General features: G+C 50.5%; 1 protein-coding gene across 2 annotated transcripts in view; it reads right to left on the bottom strand.

Moving 5' to 3' along the window:
• Positions 1-860: 860 nt before the first annotated feature.
• The window catches only part of TWIST2 (twist family bHLH transcription factor 2), a 24,007-nt gene continuing 1,711 nt past the window's right edge, over positions 861-23,156 (bottom strand). Inside the window, exon 2 of one of the 2 annotated variants that reach the window (XM_027903259.1) lies at positions 861-1,283. The gene's annotated coding sequence lies outside the window, so the exon portion shown is untranslated. Of the gene's footprint in view, positions 1,284-9,365; positions 9,449-23,156 lie in introns of those variants that run through there. The other variant, XM_027903261.1, reaches the window with a different exon arrangement.

Here is a 23,156-nt window from a genome sequence, read left to right as displayed (position 1 = left end):
AAAAATTAAATAAAAATTAAATAAAAATTAAATAAAAATCTATAAAAATATAAAATAAAATTAAATAAAAATATAAAATGAAATTAAATAAAAATATCTATGATCTAAATAAAATAGAAATATAAAATTAAATTAAATATAAATACAGATATAAATAAAGTATAAATATAAATAAAATATAAATATAGATAAAATAGATATAGATATAAAGATATAGATATAGATTTCAATATATAGATATGGATACAACAGAATAGAATAGAAATAAAATGTAAAAATAAGGAAATAAAAATAATAAAATAAAATAAAATATATAAAATAAAAATTAAAAAAGATATTATATATGACATAAATATAACTAAAAATAAAATATAAATAAAATATAAATATAAATATAAATATAATATAAATATGCTACAAATATTAAAAATAGAAATGTCAGACCCCTGGTAGCTGCATGACATCTTTATTTTTATTGGCAAGAGAAGCAGTATACACAGCAACATTGCAGTCTCTTAGCTCGTTAAAAATATCTCAATAAATAAAACAAATAAGCCACATATACACTGGAACAGAAAAAAAAAAAAAAAGAAAAAATAATAAAAATTCAAACAAAACCAAAAAAAGGGGGGAGGGGATGAGCTGTAGCAAATCATGGAGCAATAAGGGAGGGGTGGCAGAGTGTGGAGGGCAGCCTGTGGTCCAGGCCTTCCTGTCACAAATCGTGCAGGTTGCTGGGCCCACCACGGGCTTTTGTCCTTCTCTTCCTATATTTTTCTGACAGCCTCGGTCTGGTTTTGCCGCCACTATCCAAGAAATCAGGGTGTGACTTCCAAAAAATAGCTCAAAAAACGAAAAAAAAACAACACACCCCCAAAAAGATACAGTTAAGGAGGAGAAAACCCCAACCCAAAGACGTTTCATCAATGTGCTCCTGAATTAAGATTTCTCTGGGGTTATTTTTTTTTTCTAGGGAAAAAAAAAAAAAAATTAGAGCTAAAACCCACCAAAGACGAGGACAGACAGACACGAAACCCGACGGCCACGGACAAGCAGGAATGTTCCTTCTCCTCTCCTCGCTGGTCGGGGCCTTGGGGGGGAGATGCTGCAATCTCAGCCTGGTCGGTGCTGGTCTCTGCTCAGCCCAAGTGCTCCACCAAGAGTTCAGAGCCAGGCAGGTCAAGAGGGGTCTTTTGGACCAGTTTACTTGAGGTTTTTAAGGTTTCAGAAGCTACAAACTTGGATAAATCCCAATTCCACTTCAGTTGCAGACGCTGGACAGTCTGGAGAGAAGAGAGGGGGGAAAAAAAAAAAAAAAGGAGAGAAAAATAAATACCCCAAAGGTCTTTTCTGAGATGTGTGGTCTGGGAAGTTCTTTTTCCCTAGAAATCCAGTTTGTGGTTCATATCCACGTGTTCAGTCCCGCCCCTCGTCCCAGAGCGTGGTGGGAGAGATCCCGTTCACCAGGAGCATCCCTGAGAGCCTGGGGATTGCCCTCCCTGCATGTGCCTGAGTTTGCCTGGCTGGGAAACTGCAGTGCCTGTGGGATTGGAGCAGCTGGATGCCATAATTCCATATTATAATAATGTTGTGAGATGTGTGAAAACACGTCTCACAGAATTCCAGGAGGGACTGGAAGGGACATTTTAAAGCCCACCTCATTCCCACGGGCAGGGACACCTCCCACCAGCCCAGGTTGCTCCAAACCCTGTCCCACCCGGCCTGGAACACTTGCAGGGATGGGAACTGCTTTCTCCTGGGATTTCCAAGCATTTCTCAGGGATTTCCAAGCATTTCTCCCACCCTGTAGCTCTCTCAGACCCAGTGCAGCTCCCTGGAATTGAGGGCATGCTGCTCTAGCTTCCCCTGCTTTAGGAGCACTTCCCAGCCCCACGAGGAGCATTCCACAGCCTGGAGATCCCAAGGGCTCCTGGCTTGATGGAAGGTGGCAGCAGGAACACAGCCCTGGCTGCAGAGGAAGTTTCACAACAATTCCCCAAGGCCTTTGCTTATATAGGATTGGGGTGGTTTGGGTTACAAAAGGAGTGAAATCATTTCTATGACGTGGTTTTGGGGGGATTTGGTGTGGGTTTGGTGTTGTCTTTTTGTTTGTTTGGCTTGGTTTTTTGTTTGTTTGTTTGTTTGTTTTAAGGTTTTTCAGCTCCTTTGAAAGTTGAGAATGTAAAACAAAGGTTCTGTCCCCAGGGCTCAGCCTCTCTCCTTCTAGAAGGAGCTGGAGTTGCAATAAGCATTGAGATCACTGGTCCTCATCAGTGCTGTTAATTAAGAAGGACTTCGTGCTCCAGGTGCTGCATAAAAGCTGGTAAGAAATTCCAAATATGTTATAGGGTGAATGGGGAAGGAGAAGCTCCATCCTGAGTTATTTCTGCTTGGAAATATCGCCTGGACAGGGCAGAGCAAGTGCACCAGGCAGTGACCTCTCTGGTTGTCACCTGGGGCTGCAGAGAATCTGCTTAGTCCTCAAGAGGAGGAAAATGGAACCCAAGACTGGTTTGGGCTGGAAGGACCTTAAAACTCATCCAGTCCCAGGAGCAGGGACACCTTCCACTAGCACAGGTTGCTCCACCTGGCCTTGGACGCTCCCAGGGATCCAGGGGCAGCCACAGCTTCCCAGGGAATTCCATCCCAGCCCCCTCCCCACCCTCACAGCCAAGAATTTTTTCCCAATATCCCATCCAAATCTCTCCTCTTTTAGTTTAAAAACTCATTCTGGAGCAGTCCGAGCAGTGCAGGGTTAGGACACAAAAGGGGACTCTCCTGTTGTAGAAAAATCAGCCCAGTCTTCCATTCTGTGCTAAGCAGCAGCTGCCCTTCATATTATTTTTCAAAATAAACGAATAAATAGGAGTTGCATGATGTCACCCCCCCTGGTGCCTCCTCCCCTGTGGGCACAGGGACAGGATACAACCACAGGGAACAATGTGGAGCGTGACTCGGGGGGCACACGTGGGCCTTCCCAGGGAACAGGGCTGGCAGGGAATTCTGAAATGCCAAAGCAGGCGGCTCCAGGAAGAAGGTTGTGCTTTTTTAAGCTTGATTTTTGGGGTGTTTCCCAACGCAAAAGGCTAAACCCAGCAAAATTCCTGGATTTTGGGGTGTTTCTCCTCATAAAAGGCTAAACCCAGCAGAAATCCCTATATTTTCGGGGTGTTTCCCCTCATAAAAGGCTAAACCCAGCAGAAATCCCTGGATTTTTGGGGTGTTTCTCATCTAAATCCAGGCTTGTGAGAGCTTGGCGGATGGTTGGAGGTAAAACACCCTCCCTGCATCCAGCAGCTCTTCAGTTTTTATGGGGATTCCGCCTCTCTGGGGATGTGGAATGAGGAGCTGCAGCCTGAAGCCTTTTCCCCGTGCCCTGAGGCTGTTTGTCCCTCTCCAGACCATCCTGTGCATCCCTGAGGAAGGTCAGACCTCACAACCTGGGAAAAACCGAGGCAGTGAAGGCTCCTGGTCCCTCCTGCCCCCGTCTGATCCCAAATAAGTCCAATGTGGGGAAGCAAACGATGGCGACTGAAATGACTAGATAATCTTGCTTTAAATCTTTTCTTTTCTTTCCTTCTGCTGCTGCAGAAAGAGTTGCTGGTGCCCATGGCCAGCCAGAGAATTCCAGCACGGTTTGGGTTGGGAGGGACCTTACAGCTCATCCCATTCCACCCTCTGCCACGAGCAGGGACACCTCCCACTAGAGGTGGCTCCAACCTGGCCTGGAATGGATGGATGGATGGATGGATGGATGGATGGATGGAGGGATGGAGGGATGGATGGATGGATGGATGGAGGGATGGAGGGATGGATGGATGGATGGATGGATGGATGGGTGGATGGGTGGATGGGTGGATGGATGGGTGGATGGGTGGATGGGTGGATGGATGGATGGAATGAACCCTTGAGGAGAAGACATCAAGAGGAGGAAGCCAAGGCAGCCTCCATCACGCCCAGGGAACTGCCAAACACTTCCCACAGGAAAACATACATTTTGGGACCCAAAACACCTGGAAAAGGCCAGTTCCTCACCATTCCAGCTCAAATCAGCCACCGAAAAGAGCTCGTAACTTCTTCCCTTGGCCCATCTCCACCCCCTGAGCCAAACACACAGCAGGCACAGAAGAAAGGGGGGGAATAAGCAGCAGGGAGTGGGGAAAAAAGGGCAGGGAATGGGATGTTCCTCTTGGGGAGTAGATGGGGATGAGGTGGAGAACCTGCACAGACACAGAGTGGCCCTAAAAGGGGGTTCTGAGGCTGAGGAGGTTCAGGACAAGGATGAAGACACTCAAATCAAGGTTTCCTCTGCCTCCTCCAGCCTCTGGGATTCTTGGATCAATAGGAAACCCTGGGAAGGCACTGCCTGAAACACATCCCCAAAGTGGTGCCAAAGCATTGGGAATAGGCCATGTGGGAATCAGGGAAGGAGGGCACAGTTCTGGGGGGGTCTGACACTTCCTAGGAAAAGCCTCCTTCAGATCTCATCCTGCGCAAACTCCCTGCCTGTCCTTCCAGGGATAAACACAACTCGGATATGAAGTGGACTCCAAATTAAACATCCCTTGGAGAAGGGCAGGGAGTTTTCCGAAGGTAAACCTCTTCTCCTCCCCCTCTGCCTTCCTGCCAAAATAATGCAAAATCTGGGACAAACACCTTCTCTAAAAACAAATATATCCACCTGGGGCTTTATTCTTTTTCCAAGGGAACTCTTTCTCTCTGGCCTGCTCAGCCAGAAGCTCCCCTGCTCTCCCAGTTTTCCTGGGTGCAGCGAACCTCAGGAGCAGCAGAAACCCCATGGGATGCTCCAGGACTGGACCTGCACCATGGATGAGACCTGGATTTACCCCTTTTACCTACCCCTGGGTAGGTGAAATTCTTTAGGAGCAAGTGTTGCTCTGTCCATACACAGGAGGAGCACGAGGAGGAACAATTTTCATCTCCAGCTAATTTTCGGTGATCCAAAATTCCAAATCTGCCTGATTTTCACCAGGGCAGCACGAAGGTTCCGTGGTAACACCTCCTCCTGGGGCTAAATCAGGGAGAGGATGATGCCCGTGGCTCGGTGGATTAGTGCCGGTGGAATTCACAACAAGGAAAAATCCCGGGTTTGACAGCAGTTATGGTTTAAACTCCTCCCTTTAAATAAAATCATGATTTAAAAAAAAATAAAAATAAAAAAGCCCCAAAGCCTTGGGGCCACCCACTAAAAAGCAGTGCCATAAAATCCATGGAATTTTGAGGGCTTCTGGGAACAATCCCTGGGACAGGTAGGATCGCCTCCCGAACTCGGGGGGCTTTTTCATGTTCCTCACAGCCCCTGACAGGGAGCAGCTGGAACACCTGGAGGCCAGATGTGCACAGCTGGACGTGTGCTGCCGCTGCTGCCCATCGAGCCTCAGATTACATCACATTCCAGATGCTGGACTTCGGGAAGGCTTGGAAGGCCAGGCTGGAGCCAGGGCAGGGTAAGCCCAGGGGTTTGTTCCCCGTGGAGATGCCGTGACTCCTCTGCACACAAAGCCCAGCCCTCACAGCCCCCCTGACCTGTGTGGTGCCAAATCTGGGCAGAGTCTGGACCCCACATGGCAAATTTGGGGAAACAGACTCCCGGAACAAATCTGGGAAGAGAGACACCCAGAGAAAATGTGGGGAGAGATGCTGGTATCCCACGGCCAGGAATAATTCCTCTGCATGATTGACGTGATGGGGAGATGGGGTAGGTGCCCTCCACCCTGTGTTTGTACCACCTGAGACCCCAAAAACCCACTGGCACCCACCTTGGAATTGGTTTATTTTGGGATTTCTCCTCGTGGTGCAGCTTCACTGTCTCTCTGTGTAAAGGGACTTGAGGGATTTTAGTTTTCAGTGGATTCATTCCCTGCAAAAACCGTGGTCCCTGAGGACAGAACTCTGGGAAGCAAAACCCTGAGTGAGCCTTGGAGGTGATTGCTGAAAAAAGACCCTTTCTGGGGGCTTTTGGAGCAGGAAGGAAAGTTTTACCTTTGCTGCTGCGTTTGCTCCTGGCAAAGAGACACCAGGGCAGCTTCCCTGAGGCATGGGTGGATTTAATCCCGATTTTACACCTATGGATCTTCACAGGGCATCACAAAAGCCCATAGTGGGAGGAATCCCCTGGATTCCCCACCTTCCTTCCTGCTGTCACCATGCCCAGGTTTTGGGTTCCCATCCCAGGTGACATTCCCAGGTGTTTGCAGAGGAGAGGATGTTCCTTCAGCATCATCCCTGCAGTGCTTGAAGAACATGCCCCTGAAGTTCCTTGAAGTCCTTGATCCCAATCCACCCTCCTTTCCTATGGCAGCAGGTGCTGGTTTTTTAGGATCCCCCCCAGGCTCTGAGGAAGGGTGCTGTTCAATCTCCCAGGACTTTGGGAAGGGATTGGACCAGGCCATGCCTCCAGCTGGGATCAATCACCACAGCTTCACTGAACTCAGTGGGGACGAATTCCCACTTGGAATAACCCACCTGCACTCTGCTACAGCCAATAAATCTGCTGTGATCCTGGTTTATGGCAAGAAGAGCCCAACTCTTATGTGTGGGGTTGCCCTCGTGCACGGGGATTTATATTTTTATAGGACAAGCAATCCTGCTGGGATGAGGAGCACTTGGCATGGAGTGAGGCCCTCTGGGGTGTGGGGGGCTGGGGAGAGCACCCCAGGTCATCTCCACGGGCATTTTGGGCACCCTGGATGTGACTGATGCCGGGCCCAGTCTCTGGGAATGCTGCTGGTGCCTTGGAATTTGATTAGGTTTGCACTGGTTATCTGTTAGTGCCCTGGGGCTCTTTCCCTCTGTTTTCCATGCTCTGCCAGCCACATCAGCAGGACACAAGCCTGGGAAAAGCCATCCTGGGTCCTGCATCTCTCCTGGGCCACTTCTTCCAGCCTTTACTCCAAGAGCCACACCCCTTCTCAGGAAACTTGGGGAACTCCCCTTCCATGCAGGTGGAACTGGCCCTGCTTAGAATCACAGGATATCCTGAGCTGGAAGGGATCGTCCAGTCCAACCCCTGGCCCTGCCCAGGACACCCCAACAATCCCACCCTGTCCCTGAGGGCATTGTCCAAACCCTCCTGGAGCTCTGGACACTGCCCTGGGAGCCTGTTCAGTGCCAACCTCCCTCTGGGGGAAGAATCTTTTTCTGAGATCCAGCCTGACCTTAATTAACCCAGGTTTCAAAACCCTAAACCAGGCTGGTTAAAGGCAGCCCTTTAGATTTCAGCCTAAACCCTTTCAGTTGTTCCTTGGGGTAACGAGTCCCTTCCTGCCCAGCCTTGCTGTTTACAAGCAGTTCTACCTCCTCTGCCCTTCCTCTCCTCCTTTAGGTTTAGGCTGGACACCAGGAGGATTTCCTTCATGGAGAGAGTTGTCAGGCTTTGGAAGGGGCTGCCAAGGGGCAGGGAGTGGGGTTCCCATCCCTGGGGGTGTTCAGGGAACAACTGGGAGTGGCCCTCGGTGCTCTGATCTCGTGACTGGCCAAAGGCTGGACTTGAGGATCTCAGAGGTCTTTTCCAACCTAAAAGATCCTGTGACGGTGTGAAATTCCTCGGCAGGCTCTGATTGAACAAGTGGTTGGATATGTTTGTGCTGTTTTCCAGCTCTGCTTGGACATCCTGGGCTGTGGTGGCCCCTGGGGGTGGGGGGAGAGGAAGGCAGCAGCAGAGGGGCTGAGCTGGTCGTGGGTGAGACGTTTTATCTTGATTTTTGTGGGTTTGGATGTTGCCATCGGTCTCCTGAGGAGATGGGAATATCCCACAGGTCCCTGTCCAGGCTCTGAGCAACCCTGAATCACTCCTTTTTCCAAGACTCATCAGAGCATCAGCGTGAGCCTCGGCCAGCTGCTTTATGGGCTTTCCTGAAAGTGTTCCTGGGCTGGGGCCGGGCAGGGCAGCGGGAGAGGGATCCAGTCCTTACTCACAACCCCTTTGGCAACAGATTTCCAGCTTGGATGCTGCTCTGAGCTCCCCAGGATGAGTTTCCCAACCCACTGCTCTGCTCCAAGAGCCTCCACTTCCATAAACCACCCCCACTGTGGCTTTTAATCCCCAGTGCAATGACTACCTCGTCTTTTTGAAAAATCTTCTTTTATTCTGCTTTTATTCTCCCCCCCAGCTTTCTGTGTTGCTTTCCCACAAAGAAATGATCCCCCTTCACACTTTCCTGTGCCACTTCTGGACTTTATGGCTTCACAAGGGGTAAAATGGAGCTGATCACTCCCTCGCTGCCGCTTTTCAAAGGGGACAAACAGTCCCACTCCAAGTCCAAGCTCTTGGAGGAAGAAACAGGCAGAGAGGGAATCTCTCTGCTCGAGGAGAGCTTGTCTGTGTTTAGTGGGGTATTTAATCACATGGCCAAACGTGTGCTGGCTTTGGGGGGATTTAGCACACGCTCTGCTGAATCCCCAGGGCCCAGCGAGCGGCTCCCAGGAAGATGATTTGTGTGCAGCACCAGCACAGCAGCCTGGAGAAAAAAACCTCTGGAAAATTGCTTTGCACGGGCCATCCTGCACAAGGCAGGCGAGTGTCTGCAGGTTTTGGGGGCTTCAGGGATGGAGGGAGCGGGTTAAGTGGAGGTTTGGAGGCAGTGACTCAGCTCAGCACCAGCTGGCTGGCCGTGTTTAGGTTTGCCAGCTGCAGGCTGGACTTGTTTGAACCCCCGAGCCTGAACTCTGGGAGGTTCCCACTGAGATAATAACCTGAGTTACTGCGGGACTGATGCAATCCCTGCTCTGGGGGGAGGAAGAAGAGCTCTCTCTGGAGCATCTGCTCCAAACAAAGGCTCTGTGCTTTGCCTCTGGCAATGCTGCTCCCCTGGGAATGTCACGAGCTGTCTGGGATGGGCAGAGCTGAGCTGAGCTGGTGAATCAGGGGCTTACTCTGAAGTTGTTGCTGGATTTCTCTGCTCGGGTTTGCAAGGAATCCCAGAATGGTTTGGGTTGGAAGGGACCCTAAAAGGGCATCTAATCCACCCCTCCTGCCATGGGCAGGGACACCTTCCACTATCCCAGGTTACTCCAAGCTCCATCCAACCTGATCTTGGACACTCCCAGGGCTGGGGAAGTTCTCTATCCATGTACACCAGTTCTCTCTATCCATGTACACCAGTTCTCTCTATCCATGTACACCAGTTCTCTCTCTATCCATGTACACCAGTTCTCTCTATCCATGTACACCAGTTCTCTCTATCCATGTACACCAGTTCTCTCTCTATCCATGTACACCAGTTCTCTCTCTATCCATATACCTGTCACACAGCACTAAATCAGTAAACACAGGTGTGTGTGTGTGCATAGACATACATGGAGTATTGCAAAGCTGGTTCTCATCCTTTAGGGATGATCCAGCAAGGTTTGGAGAGAGGCTCCTCTTCCCCCTGACCCTCAGTTCTTAGGAAACCCTCCAGTAGGTGTATTTTTACCACACCCTCACCTGGAAGGTAGGTGGGTTTCTCAGGATCAGCAGTTCCTCAGATTAAAGGCTCCCTAGTTACTTAAATCAGCATCAGTAAACGAGGGAATGAAATGAAGCTTTAGGAGAAGGGGCTGGTTCTCGTGGCTCCATTTTCAACCCCATGGACCAATTTTCCTCAAGTTGAAAAGTGAAATGGGAATGCTGGGCCACACTCCTCTCCTGGAAGTGCAGGGATTCGCCCAACAGGAAGCTTAACCTGACATCCCACACGCTTTGGCTGAACAAAGTGATCTCTGCCCTTTCCATGCTTATTTATATTTTTAGTTGCCTGCACAATCTGGCCCTCTAGAAAGTCCCTTCAGGAGGTCACACAGCTGAAATAATAGCTAATGAATTTTTCAAAAACGGTTTGGGACTCATTAAAGCCTTTCTGCCTCCCCTTCCAAGTGTTTGCAAGCTGCTCCCCAGCTGGGCAGGGCTGGAATAAAGAAGCTGGCACGAGTGTGCCACGTCCCAGCAGCTCCAGAAGCTAAGGATTGCTGCTGGCACTGCTTCTCCTTCCAGGGATATCCTTACTCTGCTCCCATCACTTCACTGGGCTGTTTCACCCCTGGGTTTGGGTCCCAAGTGCAGGGGATGAGGCTCTCTGACTTCTCCAGTGTTGAACATCCGAACCATTTCCATCCACGTCCCATTAATCTCAAAATGGTTTGGCTCGGAAGGGACCTGAAAAGATCTTTGAGTTCCACAGAATGAACAGAGTTTATTCCTTTCACAGGAGCTGTTTCAGGCTCTGGCTGCAGGAATTGGTGATTCCCCAGGTGCAAGGCTGTTGCTGGCCCCTGGGAGGATTTCTGCTTCCAGCCCGTCTCTGTGCTGACCCCGGTGCTGCCCCTCATCCCATCAGCATTCCCACAGCCTCTGTGGGATGCAGGGCTCTGTGATCTGCCCAGCAAGACATTCCCCCTGGGAACAGGCTCCTCCTGTTATCCTGGTGCCTGGGCAGGCTCTGGGACACATCCCAGCCCGAGCTGCTCATTTCCCAGTCTCCAAGACCTTTTACTTCCTCTGCCTTTGGTCTCCTGGGCTCCTTCTGCTGCTTCCTCCCCCTCAACTCCCTTTGCCCTCCCTGTGCTGTGCTCCATGGCTTGTGTCTGCTGGGATGATGATCCCAGCTCTTGGATCAGATTCCCTCAGCTTTGAGCTGTGCCTTCTCCCTCTCTTGGGCTCCTCAGTGTCCATCAGGCTCAACTCAACACCAGCAAGGACGGTGAGACGTGAGCAGCTCCCTAAAATATCACTTGTGGCTCTTATAAAGGCCCCTCCTCACACACAGTTTCAATGTAATGCCTTATTTCATCAATTAATGTAGTATTTTTAATAGGACTTATTTTTAACAGGTTGGGGTTTTGTTTTTTGTTTGGTTGGGGTTTTTGTTTGGTTGGTTTTTGGTTTGGTTTGGTTTTTGGTTTTGGTTTTGTTTGGGGGTTTTTGTTTGTTTGTTTGTTTGTTTGTTTGTTTGTTTTAATAGGTTTCCACTATTTGGATTTTAGGAGAAAAACTTGAATGCATGAACTTGGAGTTCAATCAGTTCAATCCTGTCTCACTTTGTGTCTGACTTTGTGGGGCTGGAGACTGCCTGGGAATGGGGAGGAACTGAGGGAAAATCACTCCAAGAGGCGTTTGGGTCTGAATTATCCCCTCTGCCCCGAGTTTTGCATTTGTGTGCTGACCAGAAGGGTGTTTTTTTCTTGGGGTGTTTTTTCTTTAGGTGTTTTTTATTTTTTTTTTTAAAGCATCCCCATCCCTACAAAGCCTCTGGTGCTCTGTGATTTAAAGCATGCCTAAATATTCAAGGCAAAGCCCGATGTGGGCAGGAAGTGCTTGCTCAGCAGTTTTCCTTTTCATCACTGCAGCTTTTGGGACTCCAAAGCCCCCTTGGCCACTCTGCAGGACTGTGCTTTAAGCAGAGACCTTGGGATGGCTCTGGCCCAAGTGACCTCCCCGAGATCCTGGTGCAGAATTCTCCTGGTGGTGCCCTGGGATCAGCAGATCCGGCCTCTCTTTCTCTCGACTCCCACTCAGTGCCTCAAACCCCAGGGAAAGCTCCCCTTCCGCTGCTACACCCTCGGCTTTGGAGGCAGAAAACCCATTCAACGGGATTTTTAGAGGGGGTGGGATGGTTCAGCTGCCTTCCAAAATTCACAGGGCTTCCCAGAGCTGTCCCTTCCTGCAGTGCCTGCGGTGCCAGCCCTCTCCAGAGCTTCCTTGCCCTTGATCCATAGGAAGACCTGCAGTCCAGCTCATCCTCCCAGGAATGCCATTCTGCTCCCAGCTCTCCCCCACGGCTGGGATGCCCTCTGCCTTCCACCTGGGGCAAAGCAGCACCCAAAGTGCCTGTGGAGAAACGATTTGGGATCTAATGCCACCCCAAGGAGCGTGTGGGTGCTCCAAGGTGGGGGCTGGTGCCTGTCGAGCCGGGCTCTTGCTATTGGTCTGAGCTCTGCTTTGGTTTTTCACCGCACAGCCTCTCTCTGCTTTGTTTGGGAGGTTGTTCCTCCCCTTGGCTGCCTGGAGCAGATCCCAGAGAGCAGCACATCCTGCTCTTTTCATTATCTGCCCCACTAACGCCTTCTTTTTATTTCCCCCCCCTCTCCAGGTCACTTGTTTTGGGTCACTTTATTCTCAGCCCCAACCCCACCATGGGGTTTTCCAGCTTTGTTGCTTCTGTGGCTCAGGAGGGATGTTTTGTTCTCATTTATTAGTTTTCCTGGCCAGGATACAAAAGGTTAAACACTTTGGAGAAGCTTATTTACAGCTGAGGTAGGTTTCTAAATCAACAGTAGATTGGAGTGACTCACAGGGCTGCTTTAACCTTTTTCCTTCCGTTTTTGTCTCTCTCCACATCTGAAGAGCAACATCTGCAGTTTAGATCTCTGGAATGAGGCGCTGTGAGAGGAATATAAATGTGGGTGCTCAGCCTGGCCCTGGTGCAGAGCTGGTCCCCATCTGGCACTGCCTGGATCCCTCTGGGATCAAAGGTCCCCTGGGCACCCTGGGGTTTTGAGGTGCTGTGGGGAGACAACCACCAGGGAGGAGGGTCTGGCTGGGCAGGCAAAACCCAGCCTGGCTGCACGGGAATCCCTCCTCTGTGTGTGGGAGGGTCCTGTCTGGCTGGGAGGTGACAAGGTGGGCGCCCAAGGTGTTAAAATTTGCTTTCTGGAGGAGAACCTGAGGCAGCGGGTTTGCACGGGAAGGTTTGGGGTGGGAGCTGGCAGAAGGTTCCGCCTGGCCCCTTCGTTCAGGCAGGAATGAGGGGTCCCCAGGGTGGGCTGTGGCTGCAAGGAGAGCAGAGCCCACTGCCCCCATCACAGAGGTTCTGGGACAAAGCTTCCCCACGAGGGATACGGGCTGGAAGGAGCTGGGAATGGCAGAGCCAGCCCCAACATCCAGCGATGGAAAACAGGCTGGAGGCGGACAGAGGAGATGGGATCCCTCCTGCACCATCACCTCCCGCTTTGCTGCCCTTCAAACACCCCTTTTCCGAGTGTGTCACTACAGACCTCCCAGCAAAGCAGGGCTGAGACATTTCCACTCCCAAACTGCACCCCAGCCCCTGCATTTCTCCTGTTCAGAGGCATTCAGTGATTCCCTTTGAAGGAATCTATGGAATCAGCCACATTCTGGGGGTTGGCCCTTTTTGTCCCTCACCCCAACACCTTCACTGTGCTCCTCCCAGCTCTCCTGGGCAGTTTTTGGGGGTCTCAGCTCAGAGGCTGAGCCATAGCTGGGTCTAATCCTAGACTGAGGTGCTGCAGTGCTAAACAAACCCCCGTGGGCACAGCACCTCTGGGGGGCTCAGGTTATTGTCCTGCACTCCAACCTTCAGTTTTTAAAGGAATTCTGAAGGAATCCAGTCCCTCAGTGAAGGCACTTTCTGGCAGACCCAGCGACTCAGCACGTCCCCTGCCTGCAGGGTTAGGCCTGACCTGGGAGGGCTGAGAGTTTCTCTGATGTTCAGACCACAAATTACCTGCTCTCCAAGCCTGCCAGCTCCCAAGGTTTTCCCTGATGAAAGGACTGTGCTGCCCGACCCACTTGGAGTCATCATTTCAAATTTGGGGGGTTTATTGAAGTGGCTGCTGATAAAGGAACGGAGTAAACCTGTGCTTGTTGTGTTTGGAGCTCGTCTAATGTCTCCTATTAAGATGAGGGCAGCGCAGCTTTAATCATATTCCCACATAAACACAGCAGAGAAAATCATGAGGTTTCTTTATTAAAAAAAAAAAAAAGGGAGTTTTTCTATATATAAAAAAAGAGTTTTTCTCTATAGACAGGCAGCTGTGGCTGCAATGTGGTGGAAGCACCTCTGATGCCGTGCTCTGGCCCTAAATTAAATAACCTGTTGTCCTCCTTATCATTAATGTGGGATGAACTGAGAGCAGAATTCCTTGCACTGGTCAGTGAGGCAGCTCCAGGCTGCTCCCAGATATTCCCTGTGCTGCCTGTTAGACACACATCCCCTGGATGTGACCTCAACCCCCCCTTATTCTTTATTTAATAGAGTTTATCCTGCCCTCTAGTGCCAGCAGATGCTGAGTCAGCACAAGCTCCTGTGGTTTTCCACCTTTTCCATCAACCAGTTCTTCCTGAGCCTGGGAATCTGCTGCCAGGATGGGGAGAGCTGCTAAACATGGGATGTTGGGGGACTGGGCACCTCAGGGCAGCTTTGGAGCACAAAAACCCGGTTCCTTGGAAGGATCTCTGGGATGTGTTTGCAAGGAAAATGAGCTGCCTGAGGGAAATGGGAGTCCACGTGGCAGGGATGTGAAGGAAGGATTTTGGGTGTTCAGGAGGGTTTTTTTTTCCAGTGATGAGCTTAAAATTAAATCTTGGAGATGGAGGGGATGGATAGGGCAGGGATAACACCTGGAAACAGGTCTCTTGCTTTGCTCCTGAAGGAAAGGGAGGATAATCTTCTGCCTCAAAAGGTATCTGGGAGCCCTATGCTTTGTTACCCTCTGCTGGGAGGGAGAGGAGCATCCTCCAGCCACTCCCTGGGATCTGCAGCTCCTCAGATCTCCTCCAAGCTCATCACAAGTCCCTCCCTGCTCCTGCCGTGCCCCTCTTGCTCTTTTTCAGCCCCCCCCCAGCCAAGAGCTTTGGGATTTGCAGTGCCAGCCCACCCTTCGGTCCCCCCTGCCCTCGCACCCGCCGCAGCTTTTGCACAATTTCCTGGGTTATTTCAAGCTGTGGGGAGCATCCAGCCCTGCCTGGGAGGGGCAAACCCAGCCTCTTCTCTCTGAAAGCAAGGCTGGAAAAACAGCCTTGCACAAATCTCCTCCCTGTCCCCTCATCTTGAATCAGAAACTGGGGAAGGGGGCGGGAGGAACCACCACGACCCGCCGAACCTGCCCTTGCTGTGAGCTCTCTGGTGCAGGGTTTGGGGTGGGTTTGTCTCTTTAAGGTGTCTCCCAGAGGGAGGATCAGCCCAATGCGATGTGGCAGCTCTGGTAACTCCTCTTGGCTTTCAGCACAGCCCTTGCTGATCGCACAACTTGCTAGTGAAGAAGGTACAGCTGTCCAGGCCTTGGCAGGGATCCCCACCCTCTGCTTGCTGCCAAATCCTCTCTTTCTTTTTTATTTTCTATACAATAAATTGTTAGTTTCCTAACAGGCTGGGAAGGGAGCAGCCTCCTCTGCCTCCCAGCCCCGTGTGATGCCTCCTGGACCTGCTGGAGCCAAGGCTGCTGGTGCTCCATCCCTGCATTGTGCCAGGGAGACGGAGAGCCCACCTTCCAGGGCTCCTGTCCTGCTGGGAGGTGCTGGGGACACACACCAGGGTTAAGGGCTGGGGTCCCAGCGGTGCCTGGTTGGGCTGGAGCCTGCCCAGGGGTGCTCTGTCATTCCCATCCCGTGGCCGGTTCACACGGATATTGCTGTTTGTTTTACCACAGGGCCAGCGGTTTTATGGAGTCTCTTCCCTGGTTGTGCCAAACCTCTGGAGCTGGAGGTGCCTCCCCAGCCGTGTTTGCACCTACAAAGCTCAACGGAGCAACTCCAAGTCCCAAATTGTCCCGGCAACCAACCCCCCTGAAAAGCTTCCCTGATTCCTGGCCTGGGCTCTCTGCAGAAGCTCCAGGAAACCTTCCTCTCCTCACCTCCCTCTTCCAGAAACGACTGAACACCCCCTTGTTTTGAAATATTTTCACCACATGGTCAGCTTGAAGGCTGTGCCTGGAACTAAAGAAGAGCTGCAGGGCAGCCCGAGCGCTGCAGTGGATGAGGAATTCTGGGGTGGGGGGGAGCCTGAGGATTTCCTACCCAGAAAGAGGGTTTGGATCTCAAAAACAATGCAGATGTGAGAGGCTGGGTAGCAGCATTTCGGTGACAGATTAAGGAACAAAACCACACTGCCCAGCTGGTGAAATGATGGCATTAGGAGACGGCTCTGGATGTGTTATAAAACAGGAGGTTTGTTTTCTGTAGGAGCAGGGATGAGTGGGCTGATGTAATAAATGTGCTTGGGACTTGCACATGGACCTCAGGCATTGGGGTGTGCAGGAAAACCTGTCTAATTACAGCAGAAAATGAATGCCATTAATGATATAAAAGAAAACAACAAACCAGTACGAAGGAAGGGCGGTAGATCTGCAGAGTGCTGCACTTAAGGCTGGGTGTTTTTATCCCTGATTCTGACATGATTATCCTGAAACTCAGATGATTCTGTGATTATTCCCAGCTAAGGAATGGCTACAGTTTTCCAAGCCACGTCTGTTCCCTCAACAGTTTGAAAATATTTACCTTTTGCCACTCGTCGAGAGTGAAAGTATCGCCTGGTTTACACAACAACGGCGCTCGGGAGGGAAACTTTGGGATGAACTAGTGAAAATCAGCGTGTTCTGAGCTCCCCATTCACTGCTGAAAATGCTCCCCTGCATCCCCAGCCCTCTGAGCACCCTGGGGGTGCCTGGAATTATATTTTTGGGTCTTTTTGTGGTGCTTTCCACTACTAACTTCCCTGGCCCGAACATGTCACCCCTTCCAACTCGCTCGCTGGGGTGGTTGTTTTTTAAATTTCCGAGGGGAAGAGCAAAGGGATGCTTTTATTCCCCTTGCTCTCGGGGCACAAATGGTGATCTGAAGAATTCCAAAAGCCTGAACCACTTCTCTGCCCCCAAAATCCAAGTGCAAGTTCAGCTGATCCCGGCGAGGAAGGCGAGGAGGACGTGGAAGGCGAGAAGGACGCGGACGCTCCAGCTCCCTCCCTGCAGCCAACCTTTCCAACCCAGGCAGCATAAAATAGATCATTTAGTGCTGGCACCTATCAAACAACCCTTCTCCTGGCAGAAATCCTGTAAAATATCAAGTTCTTCAGTGCTTAAACTCCCTCTCCTCGGAGCTGGAAGGGACCGTGGAGATCGCACGGACAAGCCGCAGCGGCAAAAAGGAGCTGGGTGAGCTCGGCAACGTCCTGAGCTCGTCAGGCCAAATAAATCGGTAACAGGAAGAAAAATACGCACCATGGCCACCTCGGAGGCTGCGTGGGACCCTCACACGAGGGGCAGGGAGGCAGGTGCTCGGTTTGAAGGTATCACAAACATATCTCTTCCCCATCCCAAACCCTTTAACTGCTGGCTCGCTGATGCGTTTGGTTGAATTGCCATCCTGAGCATGTTCAGGGTGGGATTGCTGTGCTGCAGGACCAGCATCCGTGGGGTGATGGCACTGGGGTATCAGGATGCTGCAGTTTAGAAGGATTAAACTCCTTTCTTGCCCTCAGCAAGGTAGTTTATCTTTAATTCCCAGTGACAAGTTCTTTGCTGGGAAGCATCTGAACGTTCACTTTTCTCCTGAGCCGACAATCTTTTTTTTTGTTTCCCCTACCATCCCTGTGATTTTCTGAGCTCCCCCTCCCAGCAAGGAATTCATTCTACCCAGCCTTATCACGCAGTGAGATTTCAGCACAATGGGCATAAAACATGGCATAAGGATCAGTCTGAAATGTGCATTTTTGTGGCTCTGCGAGGTCCCTCTGGCAGATTAATTTTATCAAGAGCTTGCTGCTGGGGACACTGGATGTGGATGTATCAGGGAAACCCCCCCCAGCCACCCAAAATGCTGCTTTCTGCATGAAAACCTCTCTCCCACCCTACCAAATTTTCCAGGCTGGATTCACTGATTTTTTTAGCTTCAGTGCAGCCCTGATCCCACCCCCCCCCATCTCTCTCTCAGCAGAGCAATTAAGTTTATTTACATTTAAGCACAAACACATGATTTTTAAAGGAGGCCTCCACAGCTAAAACCAAAAGCATAATCAGATAAATTACTGCAGGGGGGGTTTTGGTGGCTAAATTCATCCCAAGCCTAATTCATACATTTTTGAAGTGTGTGTTTGGCAGGTCTAATATCTCTAAAGGAAATGGTGAAGCTGTTTCTTGGGGGTGGCAGCAAAACTCTCTTATTAGGAATTCAATTAAAGCTAGCCCAGGCTTACTGGACCTCTTCCAGTAAATATATATCAAGCTGAACCAGCGGACATCTGTCTCTTCTCCCCACCCCCCCCAACCTCCTCCTTCTTCTCTTTTCCAAGCTGTGGTTAAAGATGGAGAAGAAAAGCTGGGAGAAGAAGGACTTTTGGGTTCCCCAAGCAGGGCACGAGGGTTGTTTTCTGTTCTGGTGCCTGACCACTCCTGGGATCTGTGGGACAAGGGATGTGCCTGCCAGAGAAACCCCCGATCACCCAGTGCTCGCAGAGGAAGCTCGTGGCAGAGGTTTGGGGGTGCCCAGCGCCCCTTCCCCGGGTGGATCCCGGGGAGGAATCCACACTGCCTTTCCTGGCTGCATTTTGGAGGGTTAAATCCAAACAGCTTCTCCACCCACCAGGCTCAGAACTCGGGGAGGATCACCCGCAGAAGTAGGGGAGCTAAATGCCACTCTGTTCTCAAAAGGGCTGAGCAGTTGCTGTTGCTTATGGAATATTTTTATGGAAGTGGTAACAAAACCCTCCCATTTGAAACCCTCCTCCAGCACAAACCTGTCTCCGGGTTCCTGGTGCTGCTTCCCCTGGGGTGATAAAGAAGGACGGAGTTATTTTACCCCCTTATTGCTAAAACCCGAAAACCTCGGGCTCTCAGGGTGACAGATTGTGGATAAAATTCAAAGGGGAATCTTCTATCTTATCAGTCAAGCCCCCAAAATTCCCTGCCTTCAGGCAGGAGGAGAAGCACATCCCGAAGGGCTGCCAGAGCCCCGATTCCCTCCTCTTTGCAGGAGGAGGACAAGGGAATTGTGTGCAACTGCCATCGGGTTAAAAGCCCCACCAGCAGGCACCGCATCCCGCAGTTTTTCATCCCAGTGGTCCCTGGCTCCAGCATGGAAGTGGTTAAAGTGATGGGTAAGGGCTGCCCCGCTTTGATTTATTGGCTGGCTGAGTTAATTTGCTATTTGTGTGTGATTAGTTGTTGTTGCTGAGTGGTCATCTTCCCCAGCTACAAATCTAATTAAACGCCGGGCTGTCTGCTCTTGGGTTGGATTTAATTTTATTTATTTATTTATTTATTTAAATCCCTGGCAAATATTTCTGCTGTTTTAATCCTTGAGAACTAATAATTAATTAGCAGGAGGCTGCTGGAGGGTTTCTTGGGTTTCCTCGCTTCCAAATTTGCCTAGAGAAGTGAATCAGGAGCGGTGGGGACTCTCCAGCCCGCTGAGGTGTTTGGAGGGATCAGCAGAGAGCAAGGAACATCTTTTTTTTCCCGCTTCCCAATTTTCTGCAAGGCCCGGGGAGGGGGTTAAAAATCTCCCTGGGATATCTGCTCCCCCCAGTTCCCTGGTGACATGCGGAGCTCGCTGCCTTTCGGGGTTTGTGGTGCCGTCCCTTTCCACGCCCGTGGCTTCATCCCATCCCACCGTTCCTACGGCTCCGGGGCAGGACATAAATTCTGGGGATTTCGGGCTTGGGGGTTTCAAAGTCGTGCTGAACCACATGGAAATGATTCTCAGGGCCACAGCTATAAACATAATCATACTGCTGGGGGGGGGGGAAAGAGCGACACGAAATGTCCCCACAAGGGACCTCGGCGGCGGTTCCCGCATCTGTCCCCGCTCCGTGAGAGCCCGCTGCGATCTCCAGGGCTCGTTTATCACCGCTACCTGCAACTCCAGGAAATATTCCACCCCCACCCCGGCCAAAACCAAAAAAAAAGCACTAAAGGCAGGAATGTGAAGGGAGGTTGCACAGGAGAAGAGTTTCAATCTTTCCCTTTGTTTTCACGAGGATGCTTTGAAAAGCAGAGCTCCTCTGCGGAGCCGAGCGGTGCGAGGATGACTAATTTGGAGACAAATTAGGTCTACTTAGCCCAAATGTCTGCCTTGAATGTTCCCTTAATGACCCTTCAACGCACATCTCTCCCGATAGGACTTTTTACCGCAGCCCTGCCTCGGGCAAATTAAGTAACAACATGTTTTTACCGCTTTTTCTAAGCGGTCCTTTGGTTTTGGTTCAACTTTTTCCCTTCCCCGTGCGTGTCTCCAGCTCTTTCTGATGGTAATTCATTTACTTGTGTCCGGGCCAAGGCCGATTTGTCTTTTTGCGTGTCTCCTTCTCCGGAGCATTTTCCTTGCACCCTGTTTTTCAGAGATCCCTGAGCCTGAGCGTTTTTTGGCTGACTCGCAGCGTGGTTGGTGTCTGCTGGGTAACAGATTTATCCTTTCCCAGGGAACGACACGAACGTAAACAGAGGCTCCAAAATGCCTTTTGCTGGGCTTTTAAATGCGCTGAGATGAAAACCCCCCGCTACAAGCCCATTAATGTAAATACCAAACTTTACAATCCTTCCTGTCAAGGAAACTTATTTACATTTTTTGAAGGATGCGTCGAAAAAGAAGAGGGCTTTTGGGACAAAAAGGGCTTAGTTCCAGTGTCACTACACCCCCAGCTCACTGTGCTGCTCTCAGATACTCCAGAATTAGGTTTTGTTCCCAGGGCCAGCAGAGATAACATCTGTTTGCTTCTTTAAGGAGAAAATGAAATAGGATGCTGGTGTTTTATACTGGAAGCAGCCCTGGAAGTTCTGAAGGGGCTATGGATCGAGCACACACGTTGCCTGTGGCTTCTCCAGCACGGAAAAGACGGGAAAGGTGTTATTAATGCCAGTGCCAGCCCAGGGGAGGCAGAGAGTTCATCCCCAGTGAGGGGGGTGTGGGCAGACTGGTCTTACTGGTGCAGGGGTTAGAGAGGCATTGCCCTTTAAACTTTGCTCACGGTCCTGACATCCCAGCTTTTTCTTGCTATCAGGAAACATCATGTCTTTTTTTTTTTTTTTCTTCCTAGTAGTTTTTTGTGGTTTTTTTTTTTTTTTTTCAGTTTAGAGCACCTTGAACATTTTGAAAGCGAAAGGGAGAAGTGGCTGCCAGGGGAAGGTGTGCAGGTGCCACCAGGAGGACGGGCAGGTTTTGGGGGGAGAAGAAGGCTCAGCTCAAACACCCCCTTGCAGCCCTTGAAGTGCAAAGCTGCGCCTGTTTCTCCTGAACCTCCTCGAGTGAGTTGTCTGGAATTCTGTGGAGCAGAACAGGAAAAGCTCTTGTGGCCAGAGGAGCGACCTGCTGGCGCTCGCGGGGGCCAGGTGGCATTTTCCCAGTTCCCAAGGCTCTGATTTTCCAATCAAAAAGCTCCTTCGCTTTTTATTTCGCTCAGGGCCCAAGAGGAATGACTGTTCCTCCAAGGAGAAAACCTTCCCTTGCTTACTTATCTCTCCCCAAAACCAAGGGAAAAGGGAGGGTGGCAACCCGCTCTGACCGGCGCTCATTCGTGCTCCCTAGGAAAGGCAGGAGCTGATCCTGAGTTCAGGCAGCAGATCCTGGACTCAGACAGCTCATTCATGCTCCCTAGGAAAGGCAGGAGCTGATCCTGAACTCAGGCAGCAGATCCTGGACTCAGACAGCTCATTCATGCTCCCTAGGAAAGGCAGGAGCTGATCCTGAGTTCAGGCAGCAGATCCTGGATTCAGACAGCTCATTCATGCTCCCTAGGAAAGGCAGGAGCTGATCCTGAGTTCAGGCAGCAGATCCTGGACTCAGACAGCTCATTCATGCTCCCTAGGAAAGGCAGGAGCTGATCCTGAACTCAGGCAGCAGATCCTGGATTCAGACAGCTCATTCATGCTCCCTAGGAAAGGCAGGAGCTGATCCTGAGTTCAGACAGGACCTGTTGCCTGTCGAGGCTGGGTTTGCTCCCGTGTGATCCACCAAAACTCCTCTGAGCAGGACAGCCCCGTGCCAAAGTCCACGTCCCACCACCCAGCTGAGTTTCCCCGTGTCAGGGCGTTCCTGGGGGACCCTGGAGCGCTTTTGGCTCTGCTGGCAGAGGGGCTCGGTGTGGCCGTACCCGATCGAATCTGACACCGCTCCGCACCAGGCCATTTGTCAGCAGCGTTTTCAGCAGTTCAACCGCACGCGTGTCCCGCTCACGCAGGCACAGCACGGGGGGGGGGGAACTCTGGGAGCCTTGGAAAACGACCCCTGCGGCAAAAACCTCCAAATCGACCCCAAAACGCATCAGGATTTGGTTCTAATTTGTGGCGTTTTTTTCGCTCATTTCATAATTTCGCTCCCAGTTTTTTTTTTGTTTGTTTTTTTTTTTTTTTTTTTTATCTGCATCTAAAATCTGCCCCGTCAGAACGATCTCAACAGTCATTTAAGCCACGATTCTCTTTTAAGTCTGGTTTAAAAAAGCAGGTTTTGCTCCCTCCTGCGTGACAGGAGTGGTTGGACATTAGATAACAGATTTTTTCAAGCCATCCTTGGCTTAATGGCAACACATCATTTGGGGAACAACAGAATAAATGCATTGTTCCAGCCCAGCACTTTGCTACTCAGCCAATCTAAACTGCTGAAGAAATATGTGTTTGGGACATTTTACATCTGTTTTTGACAAGAAGCCTGGGTTTTTGTGTGTGGGTTTTTTTTTTTTTTTTTAGATCTGGTTGCTGCAGTGTTTTAGCCAGATTAGCATGGGAAAAGGCACTCTGGTTTATAAACCAGGCTTAGCTTGATAAAAACCCGCTCCTCTTGGGCTTTCTGCAGTAGAAATGAGGGGCACGGTGTGCAAAAAATGGGAGTCCAGCAATAGCCATAAACCCCACGGCAGCAGAGCCACCTATTTACACAAAACTAAACCACAGGCTGCGTGTGCAGTGGGTAGGGGAACTAATTTTGAGACAGACGAACATTTTGGGGGCCCCCTAGGAGAGCGTGTGGACACCTTAACTGTGGCAAATGGCAAGCCATCTCGGCATGTGAGCAAAACATTTACTTGCGGCGGTTTCTCGAATGGTTTGAGGGCTGTTTTACACCTCTAAGTCCTGGCTGCACAGTTTTTTAGCCTTTTTACAGCGGGTACTGCAGTTGCACCGAGTTTTTGCCCGGGGTTTGTTTTGTGCCTGTTTAAACGGGCCGTTCATCGCTGCCCGAACAATGGTGGATTTGCCCCTTTAAAAAAAGCCCCACCAATGGGCTGGGATAAACTTCCTCTCTCCAGCTCTCCACACGATGAAACTATTTCATTTTTACATTGCCAGGGTGGCGGGGGGAAACTTCCCTTTGGAGTGTTTGCTTGGTGAAATGGGCTCGTGGGCTCTGGTTTATGTTCCGAGCCCAGACAGCAAAGCCCGGCTGACACAAGGCAGAGCTGCTCTGCTTAATTAGCTGGAGATGAGGGTGTTAT

Source organism: Empidonax traillii, unplaced genomic scaffold (genome assembly GCF_003031625.1).
Source record: "Empidonax traillii isolate 1590-97213 ecotype Southwest subspecies unplaced genomic scaffold, ASM303162v1 scaffold953:size233439, whole genome shotgun sequence".
NCBI lineage: Eukaryota > Metazoa > Chordata > Aves > Passeriformes > Tyrannidae > Empidonax > Empidonax traillii.
The sequence above is the reverse complement of the archived record's forward strand: the minus strand, read 5'-3'. Positions and strand labels throughout refer to the sequence as shown.